The sequence below is a fragment of the Geotrypetes seraphini genome, chromosome 7 (assembly GCF_902459505.1).
Source record: "Geotrypetes seraphini chromosome 7, aGeoSer1.1, whole genome shotgun sequence".
NCBI lineage: Eukaryota > Metazoa > Chordata > Amphibia > Gymnophiona > Dermophiidae > Geotrypetes > Geotrypetes seraphini.
The window spans coordinates 55,361,777-55,385,692 of NC_047090.1; positions in this window are offsets into that span (position 1 = coordinate 55,361,777).

Below are 23,916 nucleotides of genomic sequence, written 5' to 3' on the forward strand. Positions count from 1 at the left end.
GAAGTGGGGAAGGGACACAAGTCAAACCACTATGTGGACAAATACGTTTATTTAAAATGTCAAACAAATTTCAGTTAAAATCACACAAATATATAAATAAATAAAATGTGCCAGGCATATAAAATCCTTTCTAATAAACATGTACTGGACCCCAACACGGTCCATGTTTTGGCCACAACGGCCTTCTTCAGGGGTGTAAAAAGTACCCAGTAGATGGTGCCAAAGGACACAGAATCAAGCAAAACCGAGGTAAACTTGCAGCGACCCCCTCTTATGAAACTGCGATAGCAGTTACTAGCACGGGGAGCTGCGGTGAATGGCCTGCGCTGCTCCCAATGCTCATTGAGTTCCTATGAGCGTTGGGAGCAGTGCGTGCCATTCAGCGTGGCTCCCCACGCTAATAACTGCTATCGCAATTTCGTATAAGTAGGCCTGAGTATTACAAAGTTCCTGCCGCCTAGTACACTATTAGAAACAAAATGTGGACTAAAAATAATGCTGTGATAAAGTAGACTTGCTACTACAATATTTTAATATTTTGCCTCACATGTTCTGAACATAATGTTGAGTCATTGTCATATATAACTAGTTTAGTTTGAACTGAAGAGGTAATTTATTAAAATGATGATAAGATGAATTGTTCTATGGAAAGAAAAAGTGTCTGTTTGAGACCATGGGGTCCTTTTACTAAGGCGTGCTAGCCATTTTAGCGCATGCTATATGCTAACGCTACTTTGGATGGAAGAGTTTTTGATCACAGGATTCCAAACCGATTTATCTTGGCTCTGGCAATTATAGCCTTAACAGAGAATATTTTGAATTTCAAGGCAAATTCTATCAGAAAGTGGTGGGCACAGCCTTGCCCTTGATCTGGCCAATTTATATGTAGACAATTTTGAGACTATTTATTTAAGTAATCACCCCTTCAAGGATAATATCATTTTCTATAAACGATACATCGATGATATTTTTATTGTCTGGAAAGGAGACAAGGCCTCACTGAGCATCTTTTTTGACTGGTTCAACACAAGAGATCCTCATCTTAAATTTAAAATGAATCATGACGATACACAAATTAACCTCTTAGATCTTTGGATATGCAAAGGAGATGAAAAGCTCTACACCACCTTATACAGAAAACTTACAGATAGGAATGACTATCTGCACTATACAAGCAATCATAACCCATATCTATAAATTTTTTACCTTATATACAATTTCTCAGATTGAAACTTATATGCACAAACCCTCATGATTTTGAAGCCAATGCTACAGAATTGAAAGACAGGTTCCATTGCAGAGGATATCAACCTGCTCACATATCTGCAGGTTACAATGGAGCAAGGAATAAAGATAGAGCTGAACTACTATGACCAACTTTGAAAACCACTCCTGATATTGTCTGTTCCATGTGCTGTACACATTTAGCCAAAGGCATCAATAAAATTATCAGGTCACACTTGAAAATTCTAGAGGGTCACAAATGTTTTCAAAATAAAAAATTTGTTATCGCCCATTCCAGAGATAAAAAAATCTCACAGAAAAATTGGTTCCATCCAAGCTACCAGACCCAGAATCTTCCACTATCACAGACTGTAGCCCACTGTAGCCCCGGACAGGGCTCAATAGCACTCCCAGTGGATACCACAAAATAGCACACTGACGTGTGACCCAAAATGGAGTCACCCTGCAGGACTGGACTTTAAACAGGAACCATAAATCACAGCTACAACAATTGTAGTTCATAGGAGAATCATTCCATTTTATTCCTTCCTTCACAAAGGTAAGTAGATCATTAATGTAGCAGAAAAATTGTCAGAACTTCAAACAGCCTCAAAACAAAAATACCAAAAGAAGCAAGCAACTAAAACAGCACAAAATAAAGTTCAAGGCTTGCTCTCAGCATTAACTTAGTCTCAGCTGTGCCTGAGGATTCAGTTCTCCACAGAGCTAGTACTGACTGCTCCCAAGCAGGCAGTTTCAAAAAGCACAAATACAGTTCAAGGCACTTGTTCCATAGCTCTAGTGCCCAAAGTTATAATAAAGCCTCTGGCCAGTTCAGCTCACTGCCAGGATAGGAGAGTGTCAGGTTTTGCAAAAGAAAGGCCTCAATACAGGCTTTCAAAATTCCCTCCCAGGATGATAGCAAAACCTCTCCCAAACAAAACACACTCCCAGCTTATCAAAACAAAAATAGTCCCAAACAGTCCAGAGCAAAAATCACCACTCACTATTTGCTGGTAGAGACCCAGTCTACCTGCATGGCTTCAGCAAAATCAGGAGCGTACTCTGACAGACTTTCCTCACACTCCATGGGCTGTTCTTCTGGAAATAGCAGCTCCTCAGCTTGTCCAGCCTCTAACAGCTCCATGGGAATAGGGCGGTTGCTCCTGCTTGGCCCCGGGGACTCCCTAGGGAGAAAAGGTTTAAACCTTCTCCCTAGCTGACCTCCCTGTCTGTTCTCAGCTGCAGGTTTAAATACTTTGGGGCAACGCCCTACTCTAGTTGAGTCAGCAGAGTAGCTGGGACCTCTTGGGCTCCCCCGGTGGTGGCTCGGGGATGAACCACCCAATTCTTCGTCAGATAAATCAGGCTCCCTCTGGTGGTCACCGGATAAACTATCAGTCTCAGGATTTACATGCACCTTCCTGATTCCACCTCGGGTTTTCATTTTTACTTTTTTTCCTGAACTAACAGGGACCTTGGCAGGGAGAATACCTGGCTGGTCACATACCCCCACCCTTAAACAATGCTTATCCCTATAAGCATGGGGTTTACCCTCATCAAGAAAAGATTATTTGTGTCGCCTATTCCTAAATTTCTTTTCCTCAGGCCGTGGATTAGGACACAAATTTTCAAAATCCTCGGGCCAATGCAAGACCGGAGGTTCCGGAGATTGAGCTTCAATCCCTTCAGGTTGGACTTCAGTCTCCTCCAACTCTTCTATTCTACTGGTAATGGCTGTCATAACCTGAGCTATTTCCTCAAAGCGCTCCTGAACTTGGTCTTGGAAATGGGTGACGCTTCCTCCTATGTGTTTTACTGAATCTTTAATAGTACCTAATTGTACGGCCTGCTGTTCTAGCTGGGTTTTGTTGCTCTGACTTTGCTTGATTAAACTGGCCGGCTCCACTCCTTCAGCCGCCCAGTGTTCCTGTGTTACCTGTATTTTCTTAAGTTGTTGTAATATTTCTTTTTGACAGGTCTGACTATCAGCTACTTTTGCCTCCATTTCTTGTATCTGGGTTTTCGTTTGGTCCACTAGCTTTCTTAAAGTGTCCACTTGTTGCTGTCCCTGCGCCATTTCCTGCTTCAATGTTTCTCTTAATTCCACCATACCATTATTGGCAAGAGGTTTCACTTCAGGGGTGGACTTAGAGACAGCATCCAAGCATTCCTGACGTAGAACTTCCATTTCCCCTTTCCACTGGGACACCTGTGTATTTGTGATCCTTGTATTTGTGATCCTTGTATTTGTGATCCTGTGTATTTGTGATCCTTGTTATGCAGGGAAGCTAACTCCTGTTGGAGACGTACCATACTTTCCTTAAAATCACTCCCCTTACTGCCCTGGGATGAGTTCATCTCAGGCTTCTGCTTTTCTTCAGGGCAGCCTACCCCTGTAGAACCAAATCCCTTAGTTCCGCTAGTGGTTTCCCTCAAGTGTACCCACCGTTCTAACCTTGCATGCCAGATCCTTTCACACACCATTTGCGCTATCTTATCCCCAGTCTGCACTATATACTCAGTATCTCCCTGATTTACTAGGAGTACTGAAACATTGCCTCTATAATCGGGGTCAATAATCCCCGCTGCCACATCGAGGGAATGTTCCACTGCCAGACCCGATCGGGCTCCGATCCTAATATATGAACCTGGGGGAGGTGAAACTTGTAAGTCTGTTTTAACCAAAGCCCGGCCTTTAGCTGGTATAACCTGCTCGTGGGCTGCATAGATATCAAAGCCCACCGCTTTGGAGTATGCTTGGGTGGGGCTCTGGCACTCTCAGACAGTGGGACCCACCTAAGCGTGGGGCGCCACCCCTGTCTTTTCTCCCGATTCTTCCTATTAGGGTTCCGACCCCCCTTAACCTGGGCTCCAAACACCAGTTTAGTAGGTGGTCGAATTTCAACCTGTGTTTTACTAAGAACTGGTTTAGTTTGTCTGATCCACTTCCTCCATCCTGGCCAATCCCTACCTAGAATTAAAGGAAAAGGGCAAGACTCCAAGATAGCAACATGTAGGTTATACTTTTTCCTACCATGTTCGAGCTCTATTTTAGCCAATGAGTAACTTTTAGAATCCCCATGCACACATCTTACAGACACACTATTCATTTTCCCTTTCCTTAAGGGTGAGGCCTCAACCTGCTTCCACAGTTGACGTAAAATCACAGATTGCTCAGCCCCTGTGTCCAATAATGCCACTATCTTTTCCCCAGCTACCCATACTGGGACCTGGCATCCTGACATGTCTGTTCTGTTAGACTCCCGGTACATTACAAAGTCTCTTCTTTCCCGACAGAACCTCTGGGTATGTCCGGCTTTTCCACACCTATAACACTTCCTCTCCCCCCCCCCCCCTGAGTGTTAGGCCTGAGTGAAGGAGCTGATGAATCCTTAGAAAGGGGTTTTCCATTCCACCCCTTACTTGATTCCACCGAACTCTGTCTAGATGTGTGTCCCTGCATTGTACCCGGGCCTTCTCCTAAGGGTTCTTGAGAGTCAAGGTAGGCTTCTGCAACTTCCAGGACCTGTCCCAGCGTCCTACAATTCTGCTTTTTCACCCAAGATCTAATATTCTTGGGGACAGCCTCCAGCAACTGTTCCTTCACAATTTCCGTGAATAGGGCCCTAGCGTCGTTCAAGAAAGGCTGTAGCCACTTCTCAGCTAGCTTGGTAAGACACTGGAGTAAAGCCTTGGGCCTTTCTGCATATAACATTTGTGTCGCCCTAAACCTTTGCCTGTAATGCTCACTGGTAAAGCCAAGATAATCTAGGATATGGGCTTTAACAGTGGAGTAACTGTTGGCGTGCTCGGGGCCTAGGGTCTGGAATGCTGCTAGGGACTCCCCGGCCAAGCAGAGCAACAACCTGAATACCCATTGCTCCTGGGGCCACCCTGCAGCCACCGCTATCCGCTCAAAAGAGCAAAGAAAATTGTTCGGGGCATCTCCGGGCGCAATTTTGCACAGGTTCACATTCATTAATGGATTCAATCCTACCGGTGCAGGAGATGTTATACTCGCTATCTCTGTATGGACCGGTTGTGCAGTTGTCTGTTGTAGAATCTGCGCAAATATCTTTGCCTGCTCCTGCATGGTTATCATCAGTTCTCCATGCTGCCGCAACATAGTGTCCTGGCTGGCTTGCCACCGTTCCTCACTGGACCTCAGAATGCCTTTAAGTTCCTCGGCCTGTCTTTGCCGCTCGCCGGCCAGCGCTGCCAAAATCTGGGCCTGCTCCATAGCAAGACCGGAGGCACTGATGAGTCTTCGCCTTTGTGCTGATTGGGTGCACCGCCCGTGCTGTCACCGGTCTGGAACTGGGGTTCGGTCTGGATCCACCGGTCCCTCTGGATCTTGGGTCCTCCTGGAACTCAGCTCCCGAACTGGAACCCAGGTCTGACTCTCTCTCCCTCCGAACTCAAACTGAGCTCCTCGCTGCACTCCTCCACAGGATATGCTTCTGTCTTTATCCTGGTTCCGCCTTCCGGTTGGAAACTCCTCCTCCGAACAGGTAACAGGAAACTCCAGATAAAGTATTCTCCGTCAAAAAAAAACAGCGATTCAATAGAACAATTTAGAAGACAGTTCAATAGTTCCAAAATCACAATGACGGTAAGCCAAATATGCCTTCTCCAGCACAAGTTCAAAAATGGCAAAGCAAAAAGAAAAACAAAACCTTTTTTTTTTTTTTTTCCCAATTGCAGTTCCTTCGTGTGTCCTGCAGGAGGTGCAATATCCCACTCCTGATACCAAATTATGTAGCCCACTGTAGCCCCGGACAGGGCTCAATAGCACTCCCAGTGGATACCACAAAATAGCACACTAACGTGTGACCCAAAATGGAGTCACCCTGCAGGACTGGACTTTAAACAGGAACCATAAATCACAGCTACAACAATTGTAGTTCATAGGAGAATCATTCCATTTTATTCCTTCCTTCACAAAGGTAAGTAGATCATTAATGTAGCAGAAAAATTGTCAGAACTTCAAACAGCCTCAAAACAAAAATACCAAAAGAAGCAAGCAACTAAAACAGCACAAAATAAAGTTCAAGGCTTGCTCTCAGCATTAACTTAGTCTCAGCTGTGCCTGAGGATTCAGTTCTCCACAGAGCTAGTACTGACTGCTCCCAAGCAGGCAGTTTCAAAAAGCACAAATACAGTTCAAGGCACTTGTTCCATAGCTCTAGTGCCCAAAGTTATAATAAAGCCTCTGGCCAGTTCAGCTCACTGCCAGGATAGGAGAGTGTCAGGTTTTGCAAAAGAAAGGCCTCAATACAGGCTTTCAAAATTCCCTCCCAGGATGATAGCAAAACCTCTCCCAAACAAAACACACTCCCAGCTTATCAAAACAAAAATAGTCCCAAACAGTCCAGAGCAAAAATCACCACTCACTATTTGCTGGTAGAGACCCAGTCTACCTGCATGGCTTCAGCAAAATCAGGAGCTTACTCTGACAGACTTTCCTCACACTCCATGGGCTGTTCTTCTGGAAATAGCAGCTCCTCAGCTTGTCCAGCCTCTAACAGCTCCATGGGAATAGGGCGGTTGCTCCTGCTTGGCCCCAGGGACTCCCTAGGGAGAAAAGGTTTAAATCTTCTCCCTAGCTGACCTCCCTGTCTGTTCTCAACTGCAGGTTTAAATACTTTGGGGCAACGCCCTACTCTAGTTGAGTCAGCAGAGTAGCTGGGACCTCTTGGGCTCCCCCGGTGGTGGCTCGGGGATGAATCACCCAATTCTTCGTCAGATAAATCAGGCTCCCTCTGGTGGTCACCGGATAAACTATCAGTCTCAGGATTTACATGCACCTTCCTGATTCCACCTCGGGTTTTCATTTTTACTTTTTTTCCTGAACTAACAGGGACCTTGGCAGAGAGAATACCTGGCTGGTCACAAGACACATACATTGGACACATAAAATGCGACAAATATACAGTCTGACCTTTGAATCTTGAAATCAATCGATTCATATATCCTGCCACTGATCATAATTATGTTTTAAATCATTCATCTGACTGTAACACAGCTGTGTCATTTACATTCTACTATGCCCATGGAAGCCTTATATATGTTGGCAAATCAAAGCGGATGATTAAAACACGGATTACTGAACACCACAGCAACATCAGAAGACAAGTCTTATCAGCACCATTGGTCGACCATTGGTTGGATCTGAAACATGAGATTCAGGATTTAAGATTTCTGTTTTTAAATCCAGGTTCCAGGCAAGATGGTAGAAGCACCGATAAAGGACAGCATCTGTGAGCACATCGAAAAAAATGGGCTGATGAAAGCGAGCCAACATGGCTTCTGCAAGGGAAGATCGTGCCAAACAAACTTACTGCACTTCTTTGAGGGGGTAAACAGCCATTTGGACAAAGGGGAACCTGTAGACATCATCTACCTTGACTTCCAAAAGGCCTTTGACAAGGTACCCCATGAGCGGTTACTTAGGAAGCTGTGGAACCACGGGGTGGAAGGGGACGTACACAGATGGGTCAAACACTGGTTGGCAGGCAGGAGACAGAGGGTTGGAGTGAAGGGTCACTACTCGGGCTGGAGAAAAGTCACGAGTGGAGTTCCGCAGGGGTCTGTACTTGGACCGCTGCTGTTCAATGTATTTATTAATGACCTGGAAACGGGGACGAAATGTGAAGTTATAAAATTTGCGGATGACACTAAACTCTGTAGAAGGGTCAGAACTACGGAAGAGTGTGAGGCCCTACAAAGAGACCTAAGCAAACTGGAGGAGTGGGCAAATAAATGGCAGATGAAATTCAATGTAGGGAAATGCAAGGTCATGCATATAGGGAGAAAGAACCCGATGTTCAGCTACCAAATGGGGGGATTAGTATTAGAGGGAAGTAACCTTGAAAGAGATTTGGGTGTACTGGTGGATACAACAATGAAGTCAACGGCGCAATGTGCAGCAGCCGCGAAGAAGGCGAACAGAATGTTGGGTATTATTAAAAATGGTATTACGACCAGAACGAAAGAAGTCATCCTGCCGTTGTATCGGGCAATGGTGCGCCCGCACCTGGAGTACTGTGTTCAGTATTGGTCACCGCATCTTAAGAAGGATATGGCAATACTTGAGAGGGTCCAGAGGAGAGCGACACGAATGATTAAGGGCATGGAAAACCTTTCATACACTGAAAGATTGGAGAAGCTGGAGCTCTTCTCCCTGGAAAAGCGGAGACTCAGAGGAGACATGATAGAGACCTACAAGATCATGAAGGGCATAGAGAAAGTGGAGAGAGACAGATTCTTCAAACTTTCAAAACATAAAAGAACAAGAGGGCATTCGGAAAAATTAGAAGGGGATAGATTCAAAACAAATGCTAGGAAGTTTTTCTTTACTCAGCGGGTGGTGGACACCTGGAATGCGCTTCCAGAGGATGTAATAGGGCAGAGTACGGTACTGGGGTTTAAGAAAGGATTGGACAATTTCCTGTTGGAAAAGGGGATAGAGGGGTATAGATAGAGGATTATTACGCAGGTTCTGGACCTGTTGGGCCGCCACGTGAGCGGACTGCTGGGCACGATGGACCTCAGGTCTGACCCGGCAGAGGCATTGCTTATGTGCTTAAGAAAATCAAACCAAATCCTAGATGAGGCAATACCGACACCACTTTATTACAGGTTGGACAACAAATCATTAACTAGTTTTTCAGTATTTTCACATTATTCATTTCCTTTTCTCTGCTCTTCCAGTTTTGTATACTTCACAGATTTATGTTCTCTCCTCCAGAGGTTTGTATTCCAATACATATTCCATACTGTTCTTTTTGCTCAAACAATAAGGAGCCGTGCATAACCTTTTTTTATTTCATACAGTTTTATTTATTCAAACCCCTGATATTATTGCAGCTCATTTTTCACTCATATAACAATGTGCTCATTTACCATTTCTTTTTATTTGTTCATATTACGGCCACTCTTATTATATTCAGTGGTACCTCGGTTTACGAGTGCACCGGTTTGCGAGTGTTTTGCAAGACGAGCAAAACATTTGCAAAATCGGCGCCTCGGAAACCGAGCGTGGCTTGATTTATGAGCGCCACCCCCCGCGATCAGGCACCCTCCCCCCCAAGATCCGGCACCCTTTCCCCGCAATCCGGCACCCTCAGAATGTGAACTCGCAGACCTTGAGCATGCGCAGATGCTCAAGGCCCAGCAGAAGAGGAGGCCGATCTTCGAGCACCGGCACCAAGCCCAGATGACAGTAAGAAGCGGCGGGGGGGGAGAGGTGCCCAATCACGGTGGGGGGAGGGGGTGCCGGCTCACGGCAGGGGGTGCCAAATCGCGGGGGGGGGGGGGGTGCCAGATCGCGGGGGAGGGTGCTGGATCACAGTGGGGGCTGTCGGGGGGGAGCAATGCCGGTTCTCGTGGGGGGAGAAACCTATCAAAGCGAGTTTCCATTATTTCCTATGGGGAAACTCGCTTTGATAAACGAGCATTTTGGATTACGAGCATGCTCTTGGAACAGATTATGCTCGTAATCCAAGGTACCACTGTATTATATTTCATAATATTTGGTTGCCTTATCCCTTTTTTAAAGCTAGCTGCACTTTTCATCAGTTTTCCCCATTTTTTATCTCCCCTGTTCTTCAGGCATGTACTCTCATTACTCAGTTGTATTTTCCTCCTATTTCTTTAAGTTTAGCAGTGTTTTTTGCAGCCTACTACTTCAATTGCGCATGCATGCATCTTTTACATTTTAAAAACTCACACAGCACATGCCCAGTAATTTCTTGGCATGTATTGCTCCAGAGACGCCAGCCTACCTGTTCCCACCTTCCTTACCTGTTTCTGTTTTAAACTTTAAAACTTTTATTCACTTTTTGTTTCTTATCTCGTTCCCCCAGTTTTGGTTTACTACCAAAGTTTATGTATCAATCCTATTGTTCAAGCCAGTATTCAGTACGTATCAGTTTAATTCTTTATTTTTTTATGTGTATTTTATGGTCCACTGTTTTCCTCCCCCATTTAATGTCCAGCACTACTCAGTGACTAAGGGGCTCATAATAATTTTTTTTTAGTCCAAAAAACAGCCTAAGTTGGTACTTGGACGATCAAAAAAACAGGTCGTCCAAGTACCAATAATCAAAACTAGTTTTAGACGTATCTAAAACCAGCTTAGGTCTTTTCCCTGCCTCTGTATGTCCAGAGCAAAAAGGGGCATTTTTGAAGGAATGGATAGGGTGGGAAATAGGCAGGATGTAGGCCAACCTAGACTTAGTCGTCCGGAAGCCATAATCAAAAAAGTTTGACAGGTTGCCAGACGGAACTTCTACGTTTTGACTTACACCAAGTCAAAACAGGTATAAGTTCCGAATCAGGCCGCTGAGCTGATCACAGCTGCCACGATCAACTCAGTGGCCCAGGCAACCGTCCCCCCTCATCCATAATGATCGTGGCAGGAGAGATGCCCAATATCTCCTGCTGCCACCCCTCCGAACCCCCTGTGCGATCATGCTCTTCACTGGCAGGAGGGATGCCCAGTCTCTCCTGCCGGACACCCTCCCCAAACACTTGTGCTTTTCACCGACAGGAGGGATGCTCAGCCCCTCCTTCCGGACAACCTCCCCGAAGCGGCGCAATTTTCGCCAGCAGGAGGGATGCCTAGTCCCTCCTGCCAGATACCTGTCCCGAAGCAGCGTGATCTTCATAACACCCCCTCCCTCTTGCCAGACTGCCCAGCCCATCCCCCGGACTCCCCTCCACCCACACCCAGACCCCCCACCCCACCAGGACATTCTCAAAAGGTTTCTGAAAATCTAGATGCACTACATCAACTGGCTCACCTTTATCCACATGTTTATTCATACCTTCAAAGAAGTCAAGCAAATTGGTGAGACTAGATCTCCCTCAGCTGATCCCATGCTGACGGTCTCAAATCACATTTGTCTACGTGTTCCACAGTTTGATTTTTTATAATTGTTTCCAGCATTTTGCCTGGCACTGAAATCCGGCTTACTGGTCTGTAATTTCCCGGATCTACCCTGGAACCATTTTTTAAAAATAGGAGTAACATTGGCTACTCTCCAAACTTCAGGTACTACAGCAATTTTAGTGGCAGGTTTCAGATCACTAACAGCAGGTCAGCAATTTTATGTTTGAGTTCTTTTAGTACCTTGGTCCAGGTGTTTGAGTTCTTTTAGTACCCTGGTCCAGATGATTTATCACTTTTTAAGTTGTTGATTTGGCTTAGTACATCTTCCAGATTCACCGAGATTTCTTTAAATTCCTTCATGTCTTTGTCATAAGGCGTATGGGGACAGACTTAAAGATCTCAATACATATACTTTAGAGGAAAGGTGGGAGAGACGTTTAAATGATAGAGACGTTTAGATACTTACATGGCGTAAATGTGCATGAGTTGAGTTTCTTTTATTTGAAAAGAAGCTCTGGAATGAGAGGGCATAGGATGAATTTTAGAGGTGATAGGCTCCAGAGTAATATAAGGAAATCCTTTTTTATAGAAAGGGTGGTAATTGCATGGAACAGTCTCCCATAAGAACTGGTCTGAATTCAAAAAGGTGTGGGATAGGCACATGGGATCTCTTAGAGAGAGAAAGAGATAATGGTTACTTAGATGGGCCTATCCTAAAATTACTGGCTGCAAATACAAATCCTACCTTGACAGAATCTTCAAGTTCCAAGCTAACAGACAACAATCCTGGCTGGGAAAGTACATAAATAAAACCAGACAGACCTACAACGCATTCCGAAAATCTATGAAATCCACTCTGTTTGACAAAGTCATCACCTAAACAGACCAATGTGCGCTCTCTACGCTTTTTCCCCCTACAAACCTGAAGCAATCTTCAGGCAATTCCTACCCCTTTCACTTTCCCTCCCCCTTTCAACCCCTCTTACATTCTCTCCCCCCCCCCCTTTTTCTTCTGTAACATTCCCCTCATGCATTTGTAATTCGCTGAATGTCCAGCCTTCTTTCGATGTGAACCACCTAGAAGTCGTCTGAATATGGCGGTATAGAAAAATAAAGTTATTATTATTATTATCTGCCATCATGTTTCTATGAGCTAAATAAATAATATACATTAACACAAATAAAATAAGTAAATAGGAGTCATGAGGTAATGAGGTCAAGCCACCGGATAGACTTTTTGCTCAAAGACTGATTTTTGTCCCTGTTGTCCCTGACCATGGAGACAGATGGATTTTTGGAGCACATAACGTACAGGGTACTATATTTTCCTCTTTTCTGGCATATGAGATATGAGCATTCACATCAACTGTATGGCTAACATAAGTGCCTGCATCTAACTACAAAGAACCTCTCTTTTGCATTCATGGAACTACCAACAGTGTTATAGGACTTTATCTCCACTTTTATCTTTACTTTCCTATAGTAATTGTAAGACTACACAAGAAACCATGCGGGATTAGTAGCTTTTTATATTTTGAAATAGATTAATAATTTTTTTAAAGGATTCATAGCTTGTCATACATTAAAACAATGAAAGATCCAGAATCAGCAACTGACCCTGAATATTTCAGAAACTTTAATAGTTCTAAAATGTAGCTAGCCTTTATCTAGAGTGGGGCTTTAGCTTCTCACTGCCCACGGAATACCAGTCACAGCCTGATTTTCATGTTTACCATGTTTGAAATCTCTCACCTGAGACTCTGCTTTGAAGAGGAATTTCCTGGACAAGTACTTTTGTCTTTGATTCACTCTGAGATCTAACAATATTTAACTGGTGAAATCATTTTTGCTCTCAGATCTGTGCTTCAAATGTTCTTGGGAGCTAAGAACCTTACAAAGGCTTTATTCATGACATTAAAATCAGTTCCATGGAAACACATCTTGATGACAAAAATACAAAGATTGCGAGGTCACAAGTCGCACTTAAGAAGGGGCAGTTGAGGGGGAAAAGTATTCATTCAATGAATCACATTAGCCAGTCAGAATACGAAGGAATGAAAAAAATAATAATTCCCTTAAATTAAACTTTGGGCTGTGTCGCTGTACTATAGTGGTACTTGTGAGTTGTACTTCTGTTATTTCCACTGAATATCTGAGTATCGCTAGATGTGATGGTTCTTATTTGTCCAGAACACCTTTTCTTAGGGATATTTGACGTCCCAAGCACTGAAGATATTGGGCAGAAAATGTTTTATACAACCACTACAGAAGCAACCTTTCAATTCACTGATTTTCAATGCTCAATAGAACAGGTTGTTAGCTAATTAGCTTTAATTTAAAAAAATCCCGCAATAAAACAATTTTGTAACAAGAAGTTGATATGAAGATATATAAAGAGCTTATTTTACTAATTCAATGGAAGACTAACAGTGCCAGATTCAAATGACCTAATGTTTACAGAGCAACCTAGTAAATGATGGCAGATACTCCAAGCTGCCTACTAGTTTAATCAAATTATATATTTTATAGTGGGGGAAAAAGTACAGGGAGAGGCAGAATTACTAGAAAGTTTTAGATTTAGGCTGATTAAGATCCTGGGTTGTAATAGCTGGAGATTAATTGCCTGCTAAGCAATGCTGACATGTGAAAAGCATAAATTAGAAGCAGAGCCTAGTCTCCACAGAGATGAAAGAACGAACACAGAGAATCTGTAGTGTGACAGTTACCAGGAAAGCAAAGAAATGTTTGTCGTGCTTCTGCCCAGCTTGGTATGAATTATTTTTGTTAAAGAACCATGTTAAAAAACATAGAGATGAAGAATTTCAAAAGGCTGCTCTGAAAGAAAGTAGGGAACAGAGAAAGCTGAAGTGAGGGTTGCAGAAGCTGTGTATTAGTTCAGATATTGAAAGTAGAGTGCAGAAAAGGTTCATAAGCCAGCACTGGATCCAGAGACATAGTGACACATGAACTTAGGGCTCCTTTTACAAAGCTGCGTTAGCGGTTTAACGCACGTAATAGCGGGCGCTAATTTGCCAGCCGCGCTAGCCGCTACCGCCTCCTCTTGGGCAGGCGGTAGTTTTTGGGCTAGCGCGGGGGTTAGCTCGCGCTAAAAATGTGCGTGCGATATAGCCGCTAACACTTCGTAAAAGGAGCCCTTATTTTCATGCGCCATTAGTGCATATTTAACTCACTTTTATACACAATCTACTTTTTAGTTTAAATTGAACTCTCATTAGGGCTCCTTTTACTAAGGTGCCCTTGCATTTTTAGCGCACGCAGGATATTACTGCACGCTACACCGTGCGCTACATGGTTAGAACTAACACCAGCTCAATGCTGGTGTTAAGGTCTAGTGCGCGTGGCAATTCAGCATGCGCTATTCCTCACGTTAATGCCCTAACGCACCTTAGTAAAAGGAGCCCTTAATGGCAGCAATTCTATAACAGGGTGCCTAGAATTAGGGCATTCGAAGGAGCTTATTCTATAAAGGAATGTAAGCACCTACTTTCTTTGATAAAATACTAGCATAACTGGGTATTAACATAGTTCTCCACCAATAAATAATTGGAAAGAAGCTACAATCTACCCCAAGATCAAGGATCCAAAGGAAAATCTATCAAATTGCTCAAATTACCAAAAAATGTATGAGAAGAGATTTGAGGAACCAAATAAGTATACTCTGGATTACAGGATTCAAGGCAACAAGGCTTTACTAAAGGTAAATCGTGCCAAATGGACCTGATTGAAACTTTTGATTGGGTTTACTAGAGAATTTTATCAAGGACATATGCTAGATGTAATTTACTTAGATTTCAGCAGGGGGGGTCACGTGATATTGTGCTGCTGAGCAGATGTCGGTGAGGAGAGCTCCTGAACTCTGTACTGAAATTACCCCCCAAGATCTTATTTTTTCAGCTTCAACAACCCCAAAAACTGCCACCCCTAACAGTCCACACTGTCCGATCAGTGACCTTGGCGCTTTGGAGTCTCCTGCAATGTCTAAGCTGCCTAGGAGAGAGTGGGATCACCATCGGGTTGGCAATTCCAAGATGGCGGAGGATGAGCAGACTGGGCCGCATACTATAAGCTTCACTTGGGTCGCGGAGGTAGTCTCTGAGGTCAGGACCGCTTTGGTCATGACACTAGAGGTGAAACTGCAAAGTATTGCTGACAAACTTAATATAATGGACGGCAGGTTGGAATCATTAAATGCGGATCTTGCCACTTACCAACAGAGACTTTCCAGAGACTACCAAGCTTTTTTGGGCTACAAGGAATTGGGGCTGGTGACAGGTCAGAGCTGCTTTATTTTTCTGCCAGTGCCTGAGCCTGAGTCAATCAGCGCTCAGGTACTGATAGGAAAATAAGGCTACGACAGCACAGACCCTGCTGGTAAATATCATCTGAGATTCCTCATAAATAGAGAAGCATTCCTTTTTAAGAATCACCTTGATGGGGAGGGAATTTTTATCTTTTGTATAGATACTGATTGATTATAAGTGCTTGGTTGATTATCAATATTTGTATATAAATTGTATTGCACTTTTTGTTGGCATTAAAAACTAAATAAAGCTCAAATAAATAAAGTTTAAAAAAAAATCACCTTGAGAGGTCATTTTAATATTAATAACCTTGTTAAATTACAGTTTTAATATTAATGGCCTCATTGTACTAAATTTGCATAGTACAATTGGAGGCTGCTAGAAAGCATGTAAAAACTAGGATGAGCCGTTTTAATAATTGGGCAGTAAAATCCGTGCATTTAACGATGGTTTAGCACCATTGTTAAATGCACAGTGACTTTAGAGAATCAGCTTCTTAGTCTCATATGCAAATGAACCTGCTTAATTTTCCTTTCAGGCATCTCTCCCATTGCAAGAGTGCATTGTCGCTGCTGCAGGGGGGTTGTCTGCAGCGGGAGAGAATCGGAATCTCTCCCGCTGCATCACAACACAGCTTTTGTACAGTCTCTGACACTGCTCTGCCTGTACCAGCACCCCTTTTGTTTGCCAAAAGCCGACGCCGCTTTTAGAAAATGGCTTGGCAATCTTTTTTTTTTTTTTTAGTTCAATAAATTTTTTATTTATGTTATGCAATAAAATACTGTACGCAAATAAAGATATTCAAAAGCATAAAACACAACAATTCAAGTAACCATTGTCTGTGAGAGAACAAGAAAAGAGAAAGAAAACATCAGGTCATATATTATTGGATCATATTAAAGCGCAACTAAGAATACAGATATAGCAACATAGAAGTTGGGTATCAGTCAATAACATACAGGTAAGTTTGTTATCCAGAATCATTAAAGATGTAATGGAATGGAGATAATGGAGCAAGTATGGACATATAAGAAATCAATATGAATAACAATAGCAAGTTCTACGATTAATAACCTTGTTTGGCACAATATTTTTAGACTGATTCCCATATCTTATGAAACTTACTTAAAGAGTCTGCTCTACGAGCGTACACTTGTTTATATTTGACAATGAGGGAGATTCTGGACCACCAAGCTGCTTGTGACACACAAGAGAAATTCTTCCAGTTGGTAAGTATAATCTTGATAGCTAAGTTAAGGAGAGCTTTCAGGAGTATGCTCTCCGGTTCTGTGATACTAGTTGTGAGAGATTGTGCTCCAAGAATAATAATAGCAAATGAGATATCATCATTAATGTTTATTATCTCACAAATATCTGACCAAACTGATTGCCAGAAGTCAAGTAGCATCGAGCATTCAAATAACATATGTTTCAGTGTGCCATCTTGCAGCCTGCAGGACCAGCAAGTACTGGCATTTGCGAAATTCAGTTTAGCCAGCCTGTGAGGGGTCCAGAATGCTTTATGCAACGTGAAGTAGGCCGATTGTAGTAGCGAGGAGGAGTGTAGTGTTTTATTGGCGGTTAACCAAATAGTAGACTAATCTTCCTCTTTCAGGGTTAGACCAAGTTTCCTATGTCATACTTCTCTTGTAGGGAGGTCTAGATTGCATTTATAGCTTTGAAGTAGCTTATACCATCTTGAAGCTTCCTTGCTGTTAAAGGCAATCTTATCGCAGTATAAGAGATAAGTTGGTGGTTATTGCTATAGTTGGTAATCTTGAGATCCTTTTTGAGACAATGGGTTAGTTGTAACCATCTGAAGAACTGCGACGGTGGTAATTTGTGTGTTCTGCAAAAGATATTGAAGGGGAACCAAATTTTACCATCAAATAGATGGCAAATATTCCATATGCCATGTGATTGCCACAGTTTCCAAGATATCACTTTTTTTTTAATCTTAATATTATTGTTATTCCAGATAGGAGCTAATAAAGATTTTGCCCAGGGTAGCTCTGTTAGCATGTCAAATTCTCTAACTGCTTGAAGAGTGGAGAGTATTACAGGATTCTTTTCTACGACTGTTGTCCCATGCATGGCGGGAGCATGTTTCAGGTATAAGGGGTCATCACTCACTTCTAATGTTAGCCATAAGGGTGCAGGAGTGTCCATGGAGAAATAGTTCCATTTGGCACCATGTCTCAGCAGAAAGGCTAGATGATAATCATATATACTAGGGAAGTTTACACCACCGTTCCGTTTAGTGCATTTAAGTTTCTGAAGACTGATTCTGGGGGTTTTATCATTCCAAAGGAATTTGACAAGTAATTGTTCTATTTTTTTATAATCCTATTTTTGAAATAAGCATGGAAGCATACTTAGAGTGTAAGTGATGGCTGGTACTAACATCATTTTTATAGAATCTAGACGGCCCCACCAAGTGAGCTTGAGGGGTGTCCACTGAGATGTGAGACGTTTAAGTTTATTAAGTATGTATTCTAAATTATATGAGACCGTATCTTCTATAGTGGGACCAAAGTACACTCCTATGTATTTGATCTTGCACGGAGACCACTGAAAGCCAATTGTTTTAATTCCTCACCGTATTCAGGGCAATTGAGTGGCATTATTTCTGTCTTAGTCAAGTTTAATTTGTATCCAGATATTTCAGAGTAACGGTGAATGACCTCAAGAATGGGAGAGATTGATGTAGGTGTGGCGTATAAAAGAACATCATCAGCATAAGCTGAAAGTTTAACTTCAAGATTTGAAAGTTTGAGGCCAACAATGTTGTTATTTGTTCTTATTATTGCAGTTAACAAGGGTTCTAGTGCTAAATTAAAAAGTAAAGGTGATAAAGGGCAACCTTGTCGGGTACCTCTCTTGGGGTGGAACAGTGTAGAAAATAAATCATTGATGTATAGTCTGGTCATGGGATTTGTGTAAAGTACTCTAATCATGGATGTAAGATATGTAGGGAATCCATACCATCGTAACACCTGGAGAATGTAATTCCACTCTATGCGGTCAAAAGCCTTTTCGGCATCCAGACCCATAATCAGTAAGGGTGTTGGTATCTCTCTGGCTATATGAATTACATTAGTAAGTAATCTGGTATTGTCGCTAGAAAGACGGCCTGGCATAAAGCCTGTTTGAATGATCATTAGATATTGTAAACTAGGAAGCATCCTGTTGGCAATAAGTTTCACAAATATTTTGGCATCTGTGTTAATCAAAGAGAGCGGCCTGTAATTTGATACATCCAGGGGATTCTTGTTAGGTTTAGCCAGGACGATGGTCGCCTCAGTGAAGGAGCCATGTATCTGGCCAGATTGTATTACATCAGAGAAGAATGCGTGTAGGTGATGTAGTAGGTGTTGATGAAAGGTTTGATAAAATTCAGCCGTGAGTCTGTCTGGACCAGGTGCTTTTTTCTTAGATAATTGCCTAATAGATAACGATATTTCATCCTCTTGCAGGGGGTGGGATAAGTCCTGTACAAGAGTGATAGGAAGAGGTGAATGAGGGAGAGAGTCCAGGAATTCAGACGCAGAGGAAGAGCATTCTAATTCTGAAGAGCAGGTGATTGAGGCCAACAGCGTGTCAGATTTTAAGAGAAAATGGGATATTCATATGGGATCTATAGGGGAGTAAGAATCAGGGAGTGGGTCATTGGTATGGGCAGACTCGATGGGCTATGGCCCTATTCTGCCGTCAATTTCTATGTTTCTAAGAATAAAATTGTTTAAAGTATTGGACTATGTCTACTGCATTAGTTATTGACAGCCCTGAGTTATCAGTTATTGCAGCCACATACGTTTTAGAGGAGGGTCTCCCTTTGAGATATTGAGCCAATTGGTGGCCACATCTGTTGTTTTCCATGTAGTAGGTGGCATTTTTCATTAGTAGTAATGTGATGCTGAGTTACTGAGGAGTGCATTATATTCTATTCTAAGAGTACGAAGGCGTAATAGAATAGAAAAATCTGCAGGGTTTGCAATGTGTGTGGACTTGAGCATTTTAATTGTATTTTCCATCTTCTCTATTGCTTTTATTCTGTCTCTTTTCAAGTAAGCTGCTCTTGAAATGATTTCACCTCTAATGTAAGCCTTGAAAGTGTCCCATATATTTACCCAATTGGTATCCGTAGGACTGTTGAGAGCAAAGAAATTGTTAATTGATTCGGAGATATATGTGACAAATTCATTATCTTGCAAGAGAGAATTATTGAATCTCCATTGATGGTCTTAGCAAAGGCAGATCGTGTTTGACGAACTTGCTGCACTTCTTTGAGGGAGTAAACAGACAGATAGGGCGATCCAGTCGACATTGTATATCTGGATTTACAGAAGGTGTTCGACAAGGTTCCGCATGAACGACTACTTCGGAAAATTGCAAGCCATGGAATTGAGGGTGAAATACTCACAGGGATTAAAAACTGGCTGGAGCATAGAAAACAGAGAGTGGAGGTAAATGGACAATACTTGGACTGGAAGAGCGTCACCAAGTGGGGTGCCGCAGGGCTCGGTGCTTGGACCTGTTCTCTTTAACATCTTTATAAATGATCTGGACATAGGTATGATGAGCGAGGTGATTAAATTTGCGGATGATACGAAGTTATTCAGAGTAGTAAAGACGCAGGGGGATTGCGAAGATCTGCACCGTGACATAATCAAGCTCGAGGAATGGGCATCGACATGGCAGATGAGGTTCAACGTGGATAAATGTACAGTGATGCATGTCGGTAACAAAAATCTCATGCACGAATACAGGATGTCCGGGGCGGTACTTGGAGAGACCTCCCAGGAAAGGGACTTGGGAGTTCTGATCGACAAGTCGATGAAGCTATCCACACAATGTGCGGCGGCAGCAAAAAGGGCAAACAGAATGCTTGGAATGATAAAGAAGGGGATCACGAACAGATCAGAGAAGGTTATCATGCCGCTATACCGGGCCATGGTACGCCCTCACCTGGACCATCCAGCACTGGTCTCCGTACATGAAGGACACGTTACTACTCGAAAGGGTCCAGAGAAGAGCGACTAAAATGGTTAAGGGGCTGGAGGAGCTGCCGTACAGCGGAAGATTAGAGAAACTGGGCCTCTTCTCCCTTGAACAGAGGAGATTGAGAGGGGACATGATCAAAACATTCAAGGTACTGAAGGGGATAGACTTAGTAGATAAGGACAGGTTGTTCACCCTCTCCAAGGTAGGGAGAACAAGAGGGCACTATCTAAAGTTGAAAGGGGATAGATTCCGTACAAACATAAGGCAGTTCTTTTTCACCCAGAGAGTGGTAGAAAGCTGGAACGCTCTTCCAGAGGCTCTTATAGGGGAAAAACACCCTCCAAGGATTCAAGACAAAGTTAGACAAGTTTCTGCTGAACAGGAACGTGCGCTGGTGGGGCTAGTCTCAGTTAGGGTGCTGGTCTTGGACCAGAGGGCCGCCCTTGAGCGGACTGCTGGGCATGATGGACCACTGGTCTGACTCAGCAGTGGCAATTCTTATGTTCTTATGGTGAGACATAGGTTTGGAAATGTTATGGCCGCATGATCTGATATAGCTATTTCCTTTATATTGGTAGAAGAGAGGTACGTTGTTAGTGAGGCACTTATTAGGAAGTAATCAATGCGTGAATATGTGGAGTGTGGAGGGGAAAAATAGGTGTAGGAGTGCTCCTTAGAATGTGTAATTCTCCAGGGGTCAGTTAAATCGAATTGGGAAATAAGATCATGAAGTTGGAACCAAGATCTGGATTTTTTGTATTGTGCGTGAGACTTCCTATCGTTATCTGGATCTAAAATTAGGTTGAAATCACCTCCTAGAATATAAGGCATGTTGGGCAGAGAAGAAATCTGTTCTGCTATTTCATCAAAAAAACTAGGCATGTCTAAATTAGGACCATAGATGTTGAGGCAGGTTAAAGTTATCCCATTAACTTCTAAGAGTGCCTTCACCCATCTGCCATTGAGGTCATTACCCTGTGAGATCAGGCGGATGTCTTGTCTTTGTTTCACAAAAATCAGTACTCCATTTTTTTTTTTCAACAGCAGGTGAGTATAGGGCCGGAAGCGCCCAAGGGAATTTAAGTTTAGCTGAATCGCTCTCAGACAGATGAGATTCCTGTAAATATGCTATTTCAGGTTTGAGGCGGTTAATATATTCCCATATTTTCTGTTTTTTGATAGGGTTGTTTAGACTTTTAACATTAAGGGAGCAGAAGGTCAGCGACTTGATGGCACAAAGGTAACAGTGATGTTAGACAGTGGAGACATCAGAGGACTAGATTCAGTGATACGTAGGGGTAGATTGATACCACTGCAATGAAGCTTAAAATGTACCATGGCATATGTTACATGCAGTTGCAATGGGTGATATCTCCAGGTAAAGAAGAGCATTATATTAACCAATATTGGTAAAATAAATCTAACAGATTCCACCTATAAGGAGACAGATTCATTGGGATGTAAGAAGTGATCCTGTACTCAAGCAGTTTATAGTTACAATTACCTGCAAAAACACAGTGAGTCATAGAATCCAAAAGAAAATAAAAAATAGGCACCTTATAAAAAGAAGATCCAGCAGCGCACAAAAAGCATAGTCTAGATATAACCTGAGTAAGTCTGACAGAATTATATATGAAACGAGTGACAGACAGAGGATATGGTAAAGAAACAACGGGATAGGGAGACCACAAAGACATACAGCAGCCGGGGCAGCACCGACCAGAAAATAGAAAGATCAAAATTTACTAACAAAGCACTAACCGTAGCCCATAAGCATGAGTAATATAGAGATATTCAGGGTGAGTTATGCAATATCAGAAAGATAATAGCTTCAACTGTTGACATAAAAGCTTATATAATATAGATATGTAACACAGATTTATAATATGCTAAATCATGGTAAAGAGAACACAGTAGTGAACGTGAAAAAAATCATGAGGCAGCAATAACAAAATACCAGCGAGAGATGGTTAACAGTCTCAGGTTTTATCAATGTCGCTTGGTGTTTGCTTCTCCAGGTAGTCTGCCAATTCATGTGGATGAATAAAGTTCTTCGTGGTGTTATAATAAGTAACCCGAAGAGTGGCGGGATAGAACATGCCAAACTTTGCTTAAGCTTGGGACGGTATTCAAGTAGTAGTTTCCGTCCTTTGGCAGTCTGTTTCGAGAGGTCCAGGATGATCAGGATGGTATGTCCTTCGAACTTCAGTGGGTGCTGTAGTTTTGCCTGGCACATAATCTCCATTACTTGAGTGTAACGGAGAAGGCGGGCGACGATGGGTCTCGTGTATTATGCATTGACGTCCATTTTGTGTGTGGGGACACGATGAGCCCTGTCGATTTCTAAATCATACTTAAGCTAGAGATTAAGTATTTTTGGCAGGGTCGATTGTAGGAAAGCCTTGCTTCCGGGATCCCTAAAATGCGAAGGTTGTTATGTCGGGATCTATTTTGTGCATCCTCCATTTCCTGTTCTACAATAGAAATCTTTTTAAATTGTCTTTGTAGTGTTTTGATATTCATCTCATTCGTTTTAATTTTTTGTTTAGCCGTGTCAATACAAGATTGACAAACAGCTATTTCCGTGGTGAGAGAGGCAAGCTCTGCTTTTATATCTTCAGTATTTTGATTGGTGTTAGCCATGAGGTCCCGCATGGCATGAACTTCAGCCATTACAGACTGTAAGGATTCTCCCTCGTCCTTAGCTGCAGAGTTTTTCTGCGGTGAAATCGGCTCAGTGTTCTTCAGTTTTCCAGCTTTAGTCAAAACCATCTATACTGAAGTTGAAGATCATATTTTAGCAACTAAGAATAGATGTGGGCAACGGTTTTTGATGCTTTTTAAGGGTTTGGTTGGCGGAGCTCAGCCACTATGCGGCCATTACATGTGGTGCTCGCTAGCGCCCCCCGGCTCGACAATCTGTAAGAATCCACCGAGGGCTCATTTCAATGTTCAAGAGCCCATTTGCATGTCATTATCCCAGACTGCTAGAACCTCGCTTAAAGACAGAGATTTTGATAATCCGCCGCTAAAATGTGTGCAGGCTAAACCGTTGGAAAACAGTTTAGCGATGGTGTTAATGTTTTGATAATCTGGGCCTTAGTCCTTCTAACTGTTGGTATGATAAGTCTATTATCTTGCAAGGATCTAAGAGTGTGTGAGGGTGCATAAATGTTATAGAATTCAGATAGCTGGGTTGCAAGGTATGTAAGGATTTGTGAGTTACATCATCAATCCACAACGGCATATAATAAACTTCAAAGCAATCAAGTGCCTCTATGGTCTTCAGTTCCAGCCAACCACCAGCCAAATTATTTGAAGGCTTGTATCTCTTTCTGGCTTTTATTTATCATCAGACCTTAGGTTGTTTTTTTTTAAAGCACTTGTGCTCTATACTCTATGTTTTGTGCAAGTCAATAAACTTTTCTTATACAACTTTAAAACTTTTGTACTCGGCTTTAGCTAGTT